This window comes from Perca fluviatilis, chromosome 5 (genome assembly GCF_010015445.1).
Source record: "Perca fluviatilis chromosome 5, GENO_Pfluv_1.0, whole genome shotgun sequence".
Taxonomy (NCBI): Eukaryota; Metazoa; Chordata; class Actinopteri; order Perciformes; family Percidae; genus Perca; species Perca fluviatilis.
In genome coordinates, this window is record NC_053116.1 from 35431812 (window position 1) to 35452759 (window position 20948).

Genomic DNA, 20948 nt, shown 5'->3' on the forward strand with positions numbered 1-20948 from the left:
TGGAACTTGTAACCATCTAATAAGTCGAGGTGCAACTCATAGCTATACAGCAAAGTATATGAGCAAAATATGAAAATATAAGCATGTGTGTTTGGCATGTGTCCTATATGTGGTAATTAAGCTAATAGTGTAAGCTGTGGGATACATAGCAATCCTATAACTATACCATTGGTTATAAATGCCTAGAGTTTAAATATGTAACAGTATGTAGCATTTTGCAAACATTTCACACATCTATGTCATGCTTATGGCTATATTTGACTCAAAACAAAAGGCCTACTTCCGGCTACGCGCAAGGAACCTGTGGAAAAACAGATAGAGAGAATCTCTAACAGCAGAGAGGTACAGAAGAGATAGGAGTTGGGGGCACTGGGTGGTGACAGGGAGAATTTAGACCCAGTGTGACAAGACTTCTTCCTCCTGATCAGAGGAAGAGTCAGTCTCATCCGAATAACCCTCACCATCTGAAGGATGATAATCTGGAAGAGGGACTTCTTGGGTGGCTACTAGTTGATAGGCTCTTTTGACTATGCCGTAGTTATTAACCTAGTGACTAGAGTTCTAAGACAGGGAATAGCACAAAAACCACAGCACACCAGAATGCCCGTGAACACAGCTATGGAGACCAACGTGGACATGATCATAACTTTCCACTTGCCAAACATACCATGGACCCAGTCAGTTATAGGGTTTGGCTCTACACCAGAGTTTTCAGCTAGCTCTTTACGAACCAAATGGGTTGTTGATGGAGTCGAACTTGGGTTTGTTTGCAGTAGCACGCTTCCTCCAGTAGTTGTGATGATGGGTACTGAATTCTTTAACAACCTCATCCATGTTTTGGGATGCAATGATACTCACTGGCAGGTGTCATTGTTATATTAGCCGGGACGGTAGGTGCAGGTGTTGGTCTAACAAAAGTCTGTATCCTGAATTTTCCCAGTGGATCAGCATTGATAACCTCCACACCGAGCCAGTATTCCCCATCATCTGAGGCTTGAGCGTTTCTTAGAGTGATTATTATTGGCGCACATTGGTGGCCATGATGTTGCTGGCGGGTGATTGAGAGTCGGCCCTTCAGACCACCCTGGGTAGCTTTGGGTGGGTTATAACCCCAATCCTCACCAAAGTTTGCAAATACATGGCTCCAGGAACTACAGGGGTCAGTGCATACATATGCTGTCCTCTTGCGGTACTGGAGACAAGTATACTGGTTATGGCTTACACAGGCTAATATGCTGCACATATCTACCGAGACTGAAGTAGTCTTGCCTATTTCTGCACAGATTATAGTGATAGGGGAGCCAGTTTTTGCCTCCTGTGTCTCCCACCACATGTAACCCAATGAGCCTAGCACTATTATGGTTATTACAGTCACTACCAATTTAGTCCTTGGGATGTGAAATTCCCTCATCACTGGGTTCTGAGGCTGCCACATATTGCAGATCAGCTCTTACCTCGTCCAAAGGTCTTGCACCTTGTGGATCAGAGGCTCGGGGGCATAATGTCTGGTGATACCAGTTGGTACCTTTCTTGACCAACCTGACCGAGTGTGAGGTGGTTGCTGATAACCTGGTGTGGTCCGGTCCACCTGGGCTCGATCCACTTCCGTTTTAGGACTCGTAGCCACACCCACTCTCCTACTTTGATGGGATCTCTGGGTTTCTTTGGGGCAGGTGCCTCAGCTCTCTCCTGGACCTGGTGAGACAAAGAACTGACTAGTGTGATGATGACTAGTTAGTGATGTATGGTACTCACCTGGAGATATGTTCAGTGATTCTTCTTCATTGGGGGCTGGGACATCTGCAGAGATCATTATTCTTCCTGTTAGCAGCTCATGAGGAGAGAAACTTGTAGAGCTATTCACTGAAGCTCTCATGCTCATCAGTACTATGGGCAATGCTTCTGGCCATTTCAGTCCAGTGTCTTTACAACACTTGGCCAGCTTCTCTTTGATGTTGCTGTTTTTTGAATGGATTTTGCAACTCCTGCGTCGAATTTGACGCATGGTGGTTGGCTGGATTCGACAGAATCAAGTTTTTGACTGTAGTAGTATAGTACCCTCCTACTTCCCTCTTTTTTCTGAAACAAACAGGCGTTGACCACGCCTTTTCTTCCAGAAACATCCAAAAGAATGGGGTTTTGTAGTCAGGCACAGCAAGAGAGGTAGCACACGCCAAGTCTTGCTTTAGAGAGACAAAATGGTCTTCATTTTCTTTTGACCACGTGAGAGGGCCTTTGAGGTTGCGATGGCCAACTGAGGAGATCATAGCCCCAAAAGGTGCAGTGCAGTCATAGCATGTCTTGGACTGTTTGGGGGAGAGGATGGTGCAGGATGGTGTCACAATGGCTGGAGGACATATCCCTTGAGTCATGGCAGATCTCTCTGCCCAGAAAAGTTACAACTGTGTGGCAAAGTTTAATTTTAGATTTGCTTACCTTGAAACCATGTTGAGCTAATAGTTCCAGAATATTTTAAGTGATGGATAGACACAGCTGTGCTGATGGTGCAGCAATGAGTAGGTCATCAACTAAACTAGCATGACTTCCGGTGGAACATCCACATTTAGAATATTTCTCAAATGGTGATTGAAAAGACCAGGGGAGAGTACAAAACCCTGTGGCATGCAATTCTAGGTGTACTGCTGTCCCCTGAATGTGAAGGCAAAAATATATTGTAGTTGTGGAGCTAATGGAAGACAAAGGAACGCTTTGGCTAGGTCAATAACAGTGAAATGTGAGTGAGTGGGAGAGAGTGAGAAATCAGCGCCCTGAGATTTGTAATATGACCGGCTGACCTGCATTATCATCCAGGCTCTCTTTTCGAGCTTGGGTTTTAACATATTTGAATATTGTTTACTTGGAGTTGTCGACAGCTAGAGTCCACGGAGCAAAAGAGTCAGCAATAGAGGCTTGGCTTTCACTTTTAACTACCCTCCGCGGGCTTCAGGTTTAATATGTAACCGAGATTTGGAGTTCTGGTTCCTCGGGGTGGGTGGGTTATGTCTGGGGTTTTATTTAGTTATTTATTTATTTATTTTTTTTTTCTTCATCTTAGTTGTCAATCATACGTTTCTATGTATATGTATAGGTAGGTATGTGAATATATGTTTTGTGCTCTATTTTTGAGGCGTATACATAACTGTCTCTTTAAAATAAAATAAAAATTTGATCACAAAAAAGAAGTAAATTAAGTCAACATCTTACTAGGTGTCAAAGGCCACAGAGAAGAGATGGGTTTTAAGACAGGATTTAAAAACAGACAAAGAAGAGGCCTGTTTAACGTGCAGAGGAAGATCATTCCATAATTTAGGAGCCGCCACAGCAAAGGCACGGTCTCCTCTGAGCTTCCGCTTAGTTTCAGGCACACTCAGGAGCAGCTGATCTTCTGACCTGAGAGAGCGAGTGTGATATAAGGGGCGTAGAAGCTCCGAGAGGTAGGGCGGGGCAAGACCATTCAGGGCTTTAAAAACAAATAAAAGAATTTTTAAAATGGATCCTAAATTGAAGAGGCAACCAGTTTAAATCAAGGCTGAAGACCTTTCTTTTTGATGTTGCCTTTCTTTAAATAATTGTTAACTTCCTATACTGAAGTTGCATTGTTAAAACTGTATGACAATATATATAAGCATATAAAGAGAGTTTAAAAGTAAGACCGGTGGGACCGGCCCGTTCTGGGAACGTCAAAGATTGCGGGTGAATTACGTATATAGAGCAACAGCTTACACATTGTCCCATACTAGCAGCCTAAAATCTTGTATTTTATCTGCTTTTATAGTTTTAGTTAGTTTTAACTGCTCTTTAATGTTTAATTTCTTATAATGCACTGTAACTTTTATTCTCGTATTTTATCTGTTTTTAATTTTGTAATCGTTTTTAACTGCTCTTTAATGTTTTATGTAAAGCACTTTGAATTGCCCTGTTGCTGAAATGTGCTAAACAAATAAAGCTGCCTTGCCTTGCCTTACCTTTTTCTCGGTGCACCGTTGGTTCTGGAGAGTAGAGTCTGAGTTTTCTGAAGTCCGCCAAAAAGTTCTGGTTCGGCTTCAGGTTCGGGTTCTGGTTCTGACCATCACGTCGGGATCACCATGAAGGTGTTGGACCTGTTCTGGCCCCAGTGGCCAGAGTCTTTCTGACTCCAATTGGTCACCTCACAGACTGCACCTTTAAGTTGTGTTCCTTGAATAGTAGACCAGAAATCAATACACAGGATTCTTAGTTAGTTAGTCTATGACAAACTTTAGTAAATGGTATTGCAAAGAAATAACAACTTATGCATAAGGATCAGGATTCCTTTAAGACCAAACTCTCGCCCTGACACCAACAGTCTTTCCGGAGTCTGACCCCAAACCTAACATTTCCCTCTCTCTTTCTTCTTCTTGCAGGATCCTTCACCTTGATACATTGTGTCAGTGCAGGGAGTGGCAGTCCCGTTTCCCACGGCAGATCACGCAAACACATGACTACACCTTGTTTTCTCTGCCTTCTCTTGTCTGGAGATAAAACCACTTCTCTATTATATTTGTTACAGTGTTAGTTATTTCTGGGTGCATTCTTTTCCAGCGCACCCTGCACATGTTTTATCACTCACAGGTCTTATGAAACAGAGAAACAAGGCCAACATGGCTTAAGACCTTTTACTAATATTCTACAAAATATATTCTTCACTATGTTCAGAAGATTGTGTTGTCCGGTGACTTTCCCACGCAGAAATTTGAGTGAAGATAATTACCTCTTCTGAAGAGTCCATAATGTTTTGTGCAGTGTGCCATCATGGAAGGCCTATATCAAGTGGACGCGCCGACAGTATTGTTGTCATTATTTAGAATTCCTCATTGGGGTGGCAGAAACGCACTATAGCTTTAAGTGTAATATTTTTTGTTTTGATATCAGCTTGCTAGATAGACGGAATGCGCATACATCCATGATTAGTTATGAGGTGTGATGGCAAGATAGTGAGCAGAGGTAAAATGAATGGTTCAAAAACACTGCAATCGCTCCAAACAGGAACTATAAGGAGGAGAAGTGCAGATGAGAATATTTGGATCAGCCCCGTTGAAACTATAGTGGACGAGCACAAGTGCTAACGTTAGTCGCTAGGCTACTTAAGCAGTGGAAGTCTCAACAGCACCTGCTAGCAGCAAACAATGCAAAACCGTAAGGAAATATGATCTGAGTTACCTCAAATTTGGATTCAGTTAGAGTGGGACAGAGGAAGTGCTTTGGCTCGACAATAAATATTGTTTTTAGGAATAAACCTTCCTCCTGCATGAACTGTCCGTAACTGAATAGGGTAAGCATATGCTACTCTATTTTAATGTGGGCCATATTGGTGATACTTAGGGAGCCAAATATTTTCTGAAGTGGTACGTGATGTAAAAGGTTTGACAACCACTACTGTAGCCTATAATGTCTTCCGTCTTAAACTTTCATTTTAAATCACGGATCAAAATATACTTAAACTTTAAATACACATTTGGCAGAATGGCCCTATTTTAGAATAATATGAATTATATTATTATATTATAATTATTGATGCATTAATGTGTTCATCTCTTGTTGCAGCTGGAGACTTCCACCGTCTGAGCCGTTAATTTACAGTTTAACGCTCCGCTAACTTGAATGTGGGCTGTTAACAAACAATGAAATTATAATTAATAATGTTTACTAATTCTTATTAGTGCTGTAAATTAACAGTTTATTGTTACACACATTATATCCCTCATATACTATATTAGGTATCTGTATCAGTTTATTTCTTAGTAGTTGAATTTTTTTATGTTCATACAAAGTTTTACGCATGTTAAGTTAGCTGAAAATAAAAGCAGTTGAAAGTGAGAGGACGTTTCTTTTTTAGTTTGAGTTTATATATATTGAAACAAGAGATTTTCTGATATATATATATATATATATATATATATATATATATATATATATATATATATATATGAGAAAACCTCTTGTTTCAATCTAGTGCTATTTCACAGGGTTACATTAGTGCGCATAGAACAGCACCCAGGCCATTTTCAGCCCAACCAATGTTACATACCTTATTCGGAGACCTTAAGAAACAGTGTGAAATACCCTATATAATCATTATATATATATATATATATAATCACCCCTTTAATGTTCACATTGTAAAAAAATAATTTCCCATCCTCTCCTGGGACACACATTAATTTACAGTTTGATAAAGTAGGCTACTTATTGGCCTTTAACCGGTTATTGCACTTCAAATAACGAGCGAAGCACTCCTCAGTTTAGGTCATCATGTTTTACGTCTCATCTCTGGTTTCTCCCGACCGGATTGAAACAGCAGCCGCTTTTACGACTTTGGAGTGAAAAATCGTTACAGTGTACTTTGATGTTGAAATGTGTACAGGTTTGTCGGTAAATGTGAGATGTTACATACGTCTCGTCCCGTTCTCACTCCCGCTTGGTAAGTGGTTCTCAGCCTCACATGCTGACGCTAAAGTCTGGCACGGGGGACTGCTGTGATTGGTTGAAGTCGTGGGAAACTCTGGTTATTGGTCAACTTTCTGTAAAGTTGCAGTGATTGGACAAAATTGTGAGTCACACTGAATTCACTGAGATTGGTTGAATTGGTGTGAATTGTTGCAATCGAGACATTGCAAATTCCTGAATATGTGTATATTCCACATCTGCACACCCCTGCCTCCCCCCTCTCCACCAGCCACTGTCTCATGTCTCCCTGCTGTCCTCTATGGAGTCTTCAAAATTCACCACGAGGATGAATACCTCCATCTGCAGCCTCGACCACATCCCATCAGCCTTCATCAAGACCTGTTTTCCATCCATCACCCCTCACTCACCTCATTAAAATCATCAATTCCTCTCTCAGTTCCGGATTTCGGAAAGTTCCAGAAAGTATTGAAAGTATCTCTCAATACTTTCAATGACCTGTTTGAACCATTTCAATCTGGATTCCGCTCACAACACAGCACTGAAACAGCCCTCCTCAAAGTCACCAATAAACTCCTCCTCCTCTCCTCTGACTCTGGCCACCTCCCCATTCTCATCATGCTTGACCTCAGTGCAGCCTTCGGCACCATCGACAACTCCATCCTCCTGTCCCGACTGGAAAGCTACTCCATCATCACTGGCACCGCACTATCCTGGCTCCCATCCTACTTCACCGTCTTCTCATCTTTGCATCAGCAAAGAGAATATTTTCCATAGTCGTAGTTTGCCCTGTCCCCTATATTTTAGTCCCGCCCCATTTTCATAACGCCTGAACCATTTGACATAGATATTTGTGGAAAATAGAAGTAGCACAACATTTGTAATACATAATTGCCAATGCCACACAGTGCACACAGAAAATAACATTTCATTTGTGTATGCATGTCACTTTGCCTAACAACATGCACTCTACCATCAAGATTATGCATTTTCATTTAATAGAAACATTATATTGCATGAAATTGAATTATTGGTTTTCTTTTCAACAGGAAGTCGAGTTGACAACGATTGTACAGAGCGGAGAACTACTTCATGTCTGGGTTGTGACGAGGGAACTCATTCTATTGAGTGTTTTGCCTGTGCACGCTGTAATTCAGGTAGACTTCTGTTAATATTTCCTGATTATTAGTTAAAATGTATGATTAAGCCTAGATTTAAAAGCAGTAGGCTTATTACTACAAGTCCTGTTAATGCTGTGTAGGAACCGAGAAAACTAAAGACTGGTTTAACAGTGTCATTGTGAAGATGCAGAGAGTCATTTAGAAGAGTTTACTGCACTGCAGAATTACAGACTGCACACAGAAACAAAGACCTGTGAAGACTATTTTGTGTCATAAAATCCTCTTTTCACATAAGTAAATAGCAGTCGACATGATCAAAAGTCTTTTTGCTGTTGAGATATTAGCTGTTGGTATCAGCTTAGACTTTTATTCTCTGTTTTTATAAATGAGACTATTTTAGCATGTAGCTTTATAGTAGAAGAGATAAAGTACATATATGTAACATATTTATGTGTTGACAGGTTCTGGTTTAAAGATAAAGACGCCATGTACGAAGTTTGTGAACCACTGGAGGGATTCTACTGTATGTTATATTCAGAAAACACCTGTGTAGAAGCACAGAAACACAGCAGCTGTCAACCAGGACAATATATCAGCCCAAAAGGTTAGTTTATTGTGTTGACTTTGAGATTATAGGTATAGCTTTAATTTGAAATGAGAACACCAAAGTTCAGGAGAAATAACCTTAATGAACTTAAGAAGATGTCATGGCTACAGAGAATGAGTTGGACCCAAATGCAGAGACTGGCAGGTAGTGTAGGTTTGTCAGAGGATTTAATGATAAATCTAAATAACCTTAATGAACTTAAGAAGAATCTGAGAGACTGGAATGAGTCATTTTTCCTGAAATATGAAAAGCTTGTGAAAGATTATATTTGGGGACTTGAAACAAAGAAATGTTGTATTGTATATAATAATAATAATGTATTTTAACTGTCTGCTTCAAAAATGTCAACAATCAAATAGTTTTTTAAATACACTGAAAGGAAATCAGACATATCTGATGAAATGTGAAGATGTCATAGAACACTTTAATATAATGAAGTTATAATAGGCTAAGAATAAAGTCAATATATATCATAAAATAATCTACCTGCACCATAGTCTGCTGTGCATTACGTGATTGCTTTGCTGATACGGTAGATCTTAAGACCATCTGACAGGCACAGAGCCCTGTTTGGGTCTTTGGTCTCTGGTCTCTGAATGAGACAAAGTTTAGGGAAGTGGCTGTACGCTGCTCTACATCGAAGGTGGAAAACGGAAACTACGGCAGAAATACACGGAGCACAAACACGTCACATCTGCCGCAGCATGCCCACAGCAGAGTGCATCCATAAACCTGAAGCTGTGCAGCTTTTTGAGAGTGGACACTAAAGGCCTTTTCATGGTCCTGCGGAGGCAGTGTGTGTAGGGAGTGGGTGATAGAGCGAGGGAGAAGTGAGAGAGTGACGGTGATTAGCTTTGGAGCGAGTACCGACTCTAGAGTCCTAGTGAGAGAAACAAAGTGTCTCCCCTGTGCTTTCTGACCACAGTGGGAAATCTGGAGCAGGAAAAGTTAACCCTCTCCTTGATTTCATGTTGTTTATGGAGAAGGAGAACCAGGAAATGAGTCAGGGGAAATGCAACGCTACCAAGCGATGTGTAGTTAAATTTTTCGAGAGGTCCGGCGTAGATGCAGAGGGGTCTGCGGGGGTACGCTGTCGATTCGAAGCACAACCATAAAAAGGCCTTAAGCGACACACAGGTCTGCTTCAGAGCTCCGTGTGTTTGAGTCTGAACCGTTGACTGGAAACGTCACTTCACAAGAACTTCAAACTAAATCAGTAGTATTGCGCTCCTAAATTTTGTGTTAATGGCATCAATGTATTAGACTGATTTGGCTAGGATTCTTCCGAAAATCTTTCTTTCCTCATGTATAGACGGTTGCTAGGTAATAGCAACAAATACAGCATGGTCAGACCCCACAAGTAGCTGCCCGTTTTATTCGCCTCGGAAAAATAAAGTGGACAAAGTTACAGTTCTACCATGAGTTCTACAAAAAAAAATAAAAAATGTAAGAACTGCTAGTGCGTTGGAAAATACTTTTCTTCTTAATTTGCATGTGCCATTCTGGGGCTTTTTTATTCTATTATACTTATTTGTAAAAAAATAAAAAAAATAAAGAGAGAGAGAGAGCGATCCGGAGCTATTCATAAAACATTGGTTCTCTTTTTGGACCTGCTGGACATCATCCAGAAAGCGGTGGACCTAAGAGGCATAGCGATGCCGGCTGAACTCCCAGCCTCTGCTCGCGGCCTCCTGTGTGGAGATGGTTATACCCAGGAGCCGCCAACCAAACGAGCCCCGCTGTGGGATGGGCATCCCTCATGCTCATTCATCCGTTTCTATCTGCGTGATATGTCTGAGTCCTCCATGACCCACTTGGTCCTATCCTCACTCAACAACAGATGATGTGATGCTGCAGGTGTGTTTTACCTGCTGTCCCCATCCCTCCTGCACTGGTGGCAGAGAGGAATGTGGGTGCCCCATAATTATTAATCATGATAACAATTATCACCAATAATGCACTGTCACAATCATGAGTTAGGTCTCACAATCAAGTATTAGGCCAATTCATAATCATGACAGGGGTTTTATCAAAATAATATATTATTTGATACATTGACCTGTCAGTGCATTTAAGGAGAGGAGTTGGTCTATGTCCCGCTTGTGGACCCTGTGTCGCAGGTGAAGTTGACTACATCAACTTTGCCCTAACCCAATAGCGACAGCTCTTAGAGGGCGAAGCCTATACGAATTAGAACGATAGTTACAAATTGTAACTCCAGATTCTATAAGCATAGGCGTAGCCCTCTAAGATTCAGGCTACCTGCTCCACTAACATTGGCTGAAGAAAATGCTGTTGTGGGAGATGAACAATGGGTCGGCTCATGTTATATACGGTATCTGCGGATGTAGTTGAGGCCTGTGCTGGCAGAAAATCTTCACGACTGCGCATGCGCAAAGGGATTAACCCCCCAATAGCGACAGCTCTCGTTTTATATTTATGTTCTTACCATGCTTTTATGTTCTTACCATGCTCTTAACTGTAGCACTTTGAGATTTGCTCCAAATGTAAAGTACATTACAAATCAAATCTATTATTATTATTATTATTATTATTAATTGTCTAATGGATTGAATTCCACTCTCTTGACCCTCTGATGGACCAAGCTGACTGACTAAAAGAACTTTTCTACAACGAAATAACACAACCTTCCCTCTCTCTCCCCTTGTGACATGATCAGTATCTTTTCTTCTGTTTATGTCGGCAACAAGTGGCGATGGAGCTAGGTTGTAAGTGACTTTATATACCAAGCACACGTTTACATATTTCATTAGGTCTTCTCAGGTTAAAATCTAGGTTTCAGTGTGCGGTGATACTCTGGACTTAGTTTTGTCACACTGTCTTACTATTCATGATGTCTGATCATAAGTGTGTTCTTTATAATTTGTCTTGTTTTATAGATCTAATGCCCCATAAACATATTTTTTGCAGACGCATCATTAATCAGACTACAGTTAAACTGCACTGCCTTATTTGTCCCTGAGTTGTCAGACTGTAGTGATGTGGAGACCCTGGTCCAAATATTTAATCAACATTGTTCCTCAGTTTTGGATTCAGTGTCACCAGAAACTGAATTTGAATAATTTATATTTGAATTTGAAATGCTAAACTTGAATTATTGCATTGAAAAACTGAATTTGAATCATATAATTTGAAATTGTATTGTTTAATTTGAATCATTGCATTGAAAAACTGAATCTGAATAGTATAATTTGAAATTGAATTTATTCGTTTGTAACTGAAGTCCAATAAAATTTGATCATCACTGAAAATTCAACTCCCTATATATCCTCACATTCAGTTCTCACAATTCAGATTCAGATCACCAAATTCAATTTCAAGTTACTGAGACAGACATCCGGGTACTTGGAGGATGAAGGAAGAGCAATCGAGCGCAGATCGATAGGTAGAGTTCAGTGGCGCAGGATTAGCACTAAAGATGCCAGACTGTTGTGCTGTTTATGGATGTTGGAACGAAAGAAATGAAAAAAAAAAACAGCAAGGGATAACAGTTCACAGGTGAGAATGTGTTTTATGATATATATGCCGCCTTGGACCTGCAATCTGAGCTCCGGTGGCAGCGGGAGGTGAAGAGTTCCGTGGCCGGCAGCAGCGTCTCTTTCCCCGCTGATCCATATGGGACCGGCCAAAGACAGAGTGGTGATCGGCAGGATCTTCCACGTAGTCCAGGACGACCTATGTGTAGATTTTGGCTGGAAGTTCCACTTCGTTTGCCGGTGGCCGGCGGACGGAGAGAAGCTAAAGCGGGGAAGCAGAGTCCGTCAGCGGCTGCAGGATCTGGAGCTCACTGCCCGCTAGTGATGTTACCCGTGAACCTCCTGCTTCGAGGCATGCATCGAAGAAATGAACCAATTTGGAATGAAGCTTTGTATCGGAGCTTGATTCGTTTTGAGATAATCACGTGACCAGTGACGTCCGAAGCTTCGTTTCACACACACCCACGTGACTGCTTCAAAGTTTAATTCAAAGCTTTAAAAATAGTGCGACTCAGGGCGCGTATTTGTCTGGTATTTGTGGGTTGTTGCAGTAGGAGAGTCAGGAGAGTTAGTGAATATAGAGAGATTATTATAATAATAACAAAATATAAAAAAAATTATAATTATAAAAATGACATTTGATGTATATTCCCACAAACATTTGTCACCAAGCACAATAATATCCCCTTGACCTGTCCACGAGCACTGTTATTGTCCATAAGCACCATCACTGTCCCAAATAGGGTGACCAGACGTCCCGAAAAATTCGGGACAGTCCGGAAATCCAAGCAGGTGTCCCGAATCCCGAATCCTGCCCTCATTGTCATGAAAATTAGAGCAAAGTCTCAAGAGCAGACTCTGGAGTAGTTATAGTCTGATTGAACATTAGAAACTGTTCATGGTGGTTTTTAAATTTAGTCGTCCTGCAGCCAGCTCCCGTCATCACCTGAGTTCATGATTTTAATGATTTTTTATTTGTATTTTCGGGTTTACAAGACAATTGAGTTTCTGAATAAAAATAATAAATAATCTTGGTGCGGAATTTTGAAATTCATGTTAAAATGATCACAGAAACGTGTGTACAATGTGTGTTCTACATTAATTTCCCTCCCAAATTGATGTAGGCCTGTTTGTTTAAAACACAAGAAACGTTCACAACCAAAATCCTAACTTTATAGTTTTATTTTGTGGAGAAGGCAGTGACATTTCATTGATGCAAGGTCACAAATAGGCTTAGTTATTTATGTCATTTATTTATTCATGAATTCATACACAAAATGTACTCATCTTCGACTCAAAGACATTCCCGTCTAATATTTTATTTATACAATTAACAAACGATACACTGGGACATATGTCCCAGTGTATCGTTTGTTGTTATCGTTTGTTAATAACAAGGCCCAGGATCATCTGTGAAACAGTTTGTGACACAATGCTATTCTTCCTTTCACCCCTAGATGTCCTCATAGAGTCCTGAAGCTTCGAGTATTGAACCTTTTCCGATACAATTGGATTGAAAGCTTCACTGGTTCAGAAAGCTTCAGTTCGCCATCACTACTGCCCGCTTCCTGGGAGCCAAAACCGACACCACGCTGCTGGAGGCCTGGGCCGTACTGCTGGGACGGCTGGAGGGAAGGGAAGCCTGGGAGAACTAGAACCAGGACTCAGCGGAGTGGACTGTCACAGCCTGTTGAAGTTTAAATCACAGGTTTCCTAAAGGGAGTCTGGCGGGATTCGGACTGTGGACGACGAAACATGACTTTAAGTCTAGTTAAATAAATAACTACATGCAGAAATAAATGAATAAATACTGGAGGGGTGAGCCTGGACATTTCAGTCTGTTTAAACCTCACTTTGAAGCAGAACCTCTTAGTTCAGAAGGGTGAAGTTTCTGTTTGGACTCAGATCTGTGAACTGATTACAATAAATATTATTTTTATTAACAGCTACACTTTTAAATCACAAACAAAACTAACTTTAATATGTATATAAACGCTCTAAGGAAGGAGACAAACGATCAGATATTAGAGTTGATTAAAAATAGACTCAAATAATAATTTACTATTTTGCGTTTTAATGTGGAAACATCTTGTATAAACTCAGGGGACTGGCTCTTACATCACATTGTATTGCAGGCTTGCTGATGTACAAAGTAAACCAATGCAATTCAAATGTTTAAATTAATGTGTATTTTGTAATTAAATGTATTTTCAAATATGGATAGTCACACTATTTTGCATGCAGTAGGCTAGGCTAAGGTAAGTAGCGATAGTTGATTTTAAGTTTACTTAAGTGGAAGAATGTGACTAATAAACCTAGGCCTACTAACACCAGGCATTACATTTTGAACATTGTGAACAGGTAGATTATATTATCTATGAGTCTCTGGGTCAAGGCGAGGCTGTGCTCCAAAACGTAGGTGCTAATTGGCCGAAGAGGAGTCCTGTGTATCTGCGCCACTGAACTCTACCTGTCGATCTGCGCTCGATTGCTCTTCCTTCATCCTCCAACTACCCGGATGTCTGTCTCAGTAACTTGAAATTTAATTTTGAGAACTGAATCTGAATTGTGAGAACTGAATGTGAAGATATATAGAGAGTTGAATTTTCAGTGATGATCAAATTTTATTGGACTTCAGTTACAAACGAATAAATTCAATTTCAAATTATACTATTCAGATTCAGTTTGTCAATGCAATAATTCAAGTTTAGCAATTCAAATTCAAATATAAATGATTCAAATTCAGCTTCTGGTGGCACATATTTCAGCCCATATCAGCGGCTCTGTTTCAATCTAGACTAAGATCTGTTAATTCTTCACCTTAGATAAATGATTCAATTCACAATTTGGACTCCCTTTCTCCTGTTTGATTCAAGGACATCTGCAAATGTAATTGTTAATGAAAAATGCGGTTGGGGAGAACAAATAGATTGTGTAAAAATTTTTTAAACATCCCAAGTCTGTAGCAATCATTAGGAAAAGTAATCTTGTTAATAGATCCTGTTTATTGACATAAACGATATTTGACAAAACTCCACTCAAAAAGCAATATTACAAAATTTTATTTCAGAAATGTATTTACTATTTTTGTCATATATTAACACTACTTTGTGAATCTATGACTTTGGTAAACTCATTTCAAGCACCGAAACAATTCGTACAACAAATCATAAGTTAAGGTTGGTTTTCTAAAGAGAAGAATTTCAAAAAGCCAACATCAACATTTCAACTGAAAAAAAATACTTAGAGTAATGAAAGGAATGTACATGTATATACAAGTGTAGAATAAAATGTACAACCTACATACATAGCATATATGATATTAAATATGAAATAACCACTGTGCAAGTACCACTGCTGGTCAAGCGCTCCCGCTAGTGTTACACGGCGCAATCTCTTATAATTTCTCTAAATATTTAAAAAAGAAATTAAAAAGAAATATTAAAACATATTCTTTTAGATGTGTTGTATAACTTTATATAAGCCTAGGCCTACTGCTAGGTAGCTTGTGGATTTCCACTTGGGGACCAATAAAGACATATTTATATAATAATATCATAACTTATTGATTTATTGCATTGTGTATTGATCTGAATCTGTAAAGTAACTAAAACAGTCAGATGAATGTAGTGCAGTAAAAATATAATATTTCCCTCTGAGATGTAGTGGAGTACAAGTAGAAAGTAGCAAGAAAAAGTCCTATAAAGTACCAGTATGCGTACAGATCATTGAAGGGATGATCGGCCCAGCTTCAGAACTCTAGTGAAGTGTAGAAGACCTAGAGAACACAACTGTTATTCATTTCAAGCTTCTTTGAATACTTCTCTCTCGTCAAAAGAAAAAAAAAAAAATGGCGTACACATCGTTGCTGATTGGTTGAAAGGGTTTTTGGCAGCTTGCCAAAGGCTGAGGGAAGAGAACGAGTAAGGAGGACATATTTGACAACAACGAAAAAAACAATAAACGAGAACATATTGAACCACTAATGAAACACAGGTGAGTCACGATATTTTCTTAAAAGATGATAACGCGCTACATCACTTCTGATGCCAGTTGTTGGTTACTGCTAGATATGTTCTGGATTATCAGCCAGGCTACCAAAAGTTAAAGTGAAAGTAGAAGTCCTTTAGGAGCGGCTCTAGTCTCTTTACATAAAATGGAAAGATACACCTGGAACTAAAACCAGCAGAATGAATCCGCTTCAACTGCAGAAATCTTGAATTAATAAACATTACGTCGAAATTTAGTCCGTATGGTAGGTTCCAAAAATAAGGGTGACTTTCTCATGCGGTGGGGAGAAAACATTTAGTTTTGATAACCATTGTAGCTGTGCTGTAGCCCACAGGTTCTCAAACTGTGGCACAAGTAGATAGATTGATACTGCAGATGGATTTTATTAATCCCAAATAAGTAAATGACTCTGTTACAAGCAGCGAGGTACAAGGACATACACACATACTCACTCACACACACATACAGAAAAAACAAGAACTATACTAGAAATAATAAATCAGATACAATAAAATAAGATAGCAAAGATAAAAAATGCCAGAACAACTGAAAAAAAGAAAACTTAGAATAATGAATGTATACAAGTGTAAAATAAAATGTAGCATTTTGTATAATATATAACAAAATAAAAAATATATAATATTAAATATGAAATAACCAGTGTGCAGTGTACCACTGCTGGTCCCCCCACAAGCGCTCCCGCTTTACGTGGGGGCAATCTCTTATATAGCCTATTTAAAAAAAATTACAAAATACAAAAACAGTACAAACTCAAGGTCCTCTCTACCCGATGTACAGACACCCTTTCTTGGCTTCAAATAACTCACCGTTGTCGGCTGCGGCGAGGCTGTCTCCATCTTTCTGATCTCCAATATTCACCCTGGTTTTGTAACGTCTCTGGTCATGCAACTGTTAGAATCATGCCAAGGTTTTTTTTAGGTCGGGTAGAATCTATCTCCGTTGATGCCGTTGGTTTGTTTGCTGCTTCCATGGCTGTACTACAGCTAGCACCCTGGGTTTGTATTTTTACAGATATATCTGGCAACCCGGCCCGGCTGTCAAAATAGGCAGCTGATACCAACACACAGGATAAAACACAGACAGACATTCTGTCACGGAACAGAAATTTCTAAGGAGAAAATACTGGCTTTAGAATTGTTGTCAGAAAACATAGTATTTAAAAATAGCGTGTTTCCTTATTATCTGGTGACATATTGTGGTATTTTTTGGAAATGATACAGTAAATATATAACATATTGCACTTTTAAAAGAAACCATGTGAGAGGTTTAGAGGAAATGTCTCCTTAGTGGACTGAAAACAACTCCTAGAAATCTGAGGCATTGGACTAACTAACAACAACAAGCCACTTCTTTTTGGAAGAGGTCACAAACCAAACAGTTTAAACCCTTGGTTTAATTTGCAGTGACCAAAGTCCACCAACAGCTCCAGCTGCATTAGAGCAGGTCTCTGCTGTGTGTAGTGTAATCTCTACATGGTTGTCTTCTTTTTGTTTCCAGATGGTGTTCCTGTTTTGGATTTGACGTCTCTCTTCCTCCCAAATCTGAGTGAGATGTCTTCAGTCCATAGAAACTGAGATCCTGCTGTATACAATGATGTTGAGAAAACATTTGACAGTTGCACCATTGCTGGTAAAATAATCTTATTACAGAAAGCTTTTATTATAATTCATTCATCATATTGCTCCTCTCCAACATTTCTTTATTTTGTTCTTTCATTCTTTATAACCCCTTTGTTCTTTATAATTCTCTCTCTCTCTCTCTCTCTCTCTCTCTCTCTCTCTCTCTCTCTTTACACACACAACATAAGTAAAGGAAAAAATCTAAAAATAAACTGAACCGGCAGTGTGTGGTCACGGAAGGCTTGTATCATGTGGACGCGTCAACAGTTTTGTTGTCATTACTTAGAATTCCTCATGGGGCTGGCAGAAACTACACACTATAGCTTTAAAGGAGAAATCTACCTGAATCTTGATTGCTAGATGTCACAGAGTACTGTCAATAGGAAAAAAAAACACCAAAATCGGTGCTAGCAAACTGGAGTTGCTGCAACTAATGGCCAGAGCTCCCAGTTAGCTAAAATGCCAGTTGTGGGGGCATGTTCTAAAGAGTGCCTTTGTGCCTCTTAATAGACACAAAATGCAATTCAAATTTCTGTGCAACATGAACACTGCCCTTATGTGACAACAAGATGCGTTTTCAACTCAGACATTGTGAAGAAACCATTTAAATTCAAAGTTTGTACTGTCACCTACCTCTTTTTCCATCGGTCGCTTCACCAAAAGCCCAGAAGAGTCGATTAAGGAAGTCATGCCTTCACGACGAAAACTTGACCATATCAGTGACTATGTAACTACATGGAAACGGTCCAAATGATGGAAAATAGCGGCGCGCATGATCGCAGCGGCTCACGGCTCTCCTTTTCAGTGCTCTTTCTAGTCGTTTTTCTACTTCTTTATTGCTTCTTTGTGCTCGGTTCTGCGAACATCCGCTACACCTGCCAGAACCTTTTGGATATATGTGACCAGCACCAGATATCTATTTTGAGTGTCTTTCATTATACACATAACATCCCAGACGACACAGCGACACCGCTGGACTCTCCGTGGATTGTTGTCGGGTCTAGGAGGCGGCGCAGACGGAAGAGGGAGAGGAAGCAGAAGTGGGGCCGCCGGTCCGGTGTTATGCTAAGGCTAAGAAAACAACCACACAAGCAGGGGCGGATTGGCCATCGGGAATACCGGGAACAATCCCGAACGGCCGGTCCATTTCAGGCCGAACCGGCCGGTGGTCAATACGTTTTTTTCTTTTTTTTTTTTCTTTCATACGCGACCGGCCTGGCCGGCTGTTCAGCTGCAGCGGAGCGCTGTGTCTGTGCTATGTGTCTGTGCGTGTTTCAGACCGGGCCAAACCAATACTTTAAATCTTGAGGTGGTACGAGCGGCCCCTCCTAACTTGGACTGATCCTCGTTTTTCCTGACAGCCGATTGGCTCAAACTTAAGGCGCCGAAAAAAGAGTTTACTTCAAAGCCGTTCTACGGAAAGCCGTTCCACTCCCTATCCAGCCCCATTGTACCAGATTTGTTTGCAGTTCCACCATAGTTCCACTGGGGGTGATCGCGGTCCAGTGCAAAATGAATGGGACTCTATGGAGCTAGACGGCTAAATTTGTCTCTTTCGCCCGATTGTCGTTGAGAAACCTCAGATTTGATTGTAGTTTTTGCAAGTTCAACGTGGATTATAGGTCGAAAGTTGAATGAACGAGTACTTATGTCCTTTTGATTTCTTACAGGGTGAGTCGTTGTTGCCCATAACATGCTAGCATTCTGCTAATGAATGCTAATTAGTCAATGAAGGTCTGTTTCCGATCAATATACTTCAATATCTTTTATAGTTCAGTAATGCTTTCAGTTTTTGTTTCAATATTTGAGTTCAGTTGTGCAACATTTTCCCATAAGCAGCAACAGTTTGTGTGTCTGGCTACTTTGTGAGCAGACCATACTTGAGAGCGAAGAGTTGAGCAGCTGTGTTGGTCATGTTGGGTTTAGGAAAAGAAGAAAGCGACGGTTGAGTTTAGGAAACGTGACATGCGGGACACGATCCCCGGTCTGCAGGCGGACTTTTGTCTCCGTCCAGTATCATCTCTCTTAGACCAGCAGGTTTACTTTGGGGCAGTCCAGGCTAAATGTCCTGCACTGGAAGATTCATTTCTGTAGACTGCAAAGACAACGTACCAGGATCCAACTGGTGTTCTAAAAATTTCGCTGTGTTTATTTATCGGTGGTTAAACCCTGAGGAGAGAACTGTGTGACTTGGTCCATTAGAGGGTCAAGAGAGTGGAAAATAGTCCCACACCATATCAGATAAATAAACACGTATTGATCTTTTACAAATCAGATAAAACAATGGATGGTCAATACATATACAGTACATGTCAGGACTAAAACTATTTGTGCCAAGTTCTGCTTGTGTTGTCCTTTGTTTTTTCTTATTTTAAAAAGCCTTTTTAACATTGAGGCCAGGGGACTACAGAAAGAAATAGCCTTTTAGCCAATTCTGGCATTTTTAACCCACTTACTGTATAATCATGTGTTTTATTAATTTGCATTGTCCCCTTCTTATATGAACTGAATTAAATGTGTGGTTCCAGAAACATGTTAAGAAGTTAAGTTAAAGTTAAAAAGCTCAGTAATATCAAGAAATTCAGATGCAGCCTTAGAAGCATCATCAACATGAAAATGACTAATAATTAAAACTATGTCCAACGTTTTAACTCAAGATAAAAACTCAGTAAAATCTGACAGGAAAGTGCTAGATGGGCCGAGGTTGGTAAATTTAAATAAAAAGGCTTTGACTTATTTTTGACTTAATTTTGGTCATATTCAGTTTATTCGAAGAAACTATTTGCATATCCAACAATTATTCTCTGCAGGTGCACTAGAAAATATCACAAACTTGGAAAAAAGAAAAATCCCCCACTCTGCTCTTGCTACAGCATCGCCATTTATTAAAGAAAACTTAACTTTTCCGACCGAAACTCCTTTTTTCCTTTTTCTTTCTTCTTTTTTCTGAGTCATATTGAGTTCAAATGAGGGGACAGTCTCGGTGCTAACCAACCGATAGTTAAAGCTATTTCTAAAAATCACTGCCAGACCACCATCATGGCCTGACAGCCTCGGTGTCCTGATGAAGCTACAGTCTGCAGGACAAAGTTCAATGATGGACCAATACTCCGTATTCCTCTGCAAGGTTTCAGTAAGGTTCCAAAAATCCAAATTTTCCCTAAAAAGCCATCTTTGAGAAGAAATGTCTTGTTGGTAAGGGAGCGAGTTGAGCAGAGCTGTCCTGACAGAAGCTTGGTCAGGAGGGGCTTCAGTAGAGGCAAGAGGCCGGGGGCAGGGGGGCAGGTGTTAGCTCTCTGATGATACCTGCCTTCAGACACATGATGTCTGGGTGATCTGTGGCGTGTGATGACAGGGATGGGAACATGTTGGTCTTTAAGGTGTTCCACACAAGGAAGCTCACTGTACAAGCAGCAAAATGTCCAGGTGAGAGAGATGGAGCAGAAGTTCTGAGTGAAGAGCCTGGAGCCGTTACATACTTAGTCCGGGACTTGCTCCAAGCTGTTATTCCAGACTGACTAGTCTCTGTCCAGTAACATCTCTGGAAGATAGTGATGCAGGCTGCAGACCAGCAGCTGTTCACTTTTGGAGCACAGTGCCCAAAATTCACCTTGGACTGATTCATTTCTGTAAAACTTACAATGTGTCC

At 40.2% G+C, this 20948-nt stretch overlaps 1 long non-coding RNA gene across 1 annotated transcript; it reads right to left on the minus strand.

Annotated features, from left to right (window-relative positions):
• Positions 1–571: 571 nt before the first annotated feature.
• LOC120559180 lies at positions 572–16659 on the minus strand. The gene is made up of 3 exons (XR_005639226.1): positions 16487–16659; positions 3966–4176; positions 572–1695 (listed from the first exon to the last, which is right to left on the minus strand). It is a non-coding gene; the product is annotated as an uncharacterized LOC120559180 (long non-coding RNA).
• Between the last annotated feature and the right edge of the window lie 4289 nt (positions 16660–20948).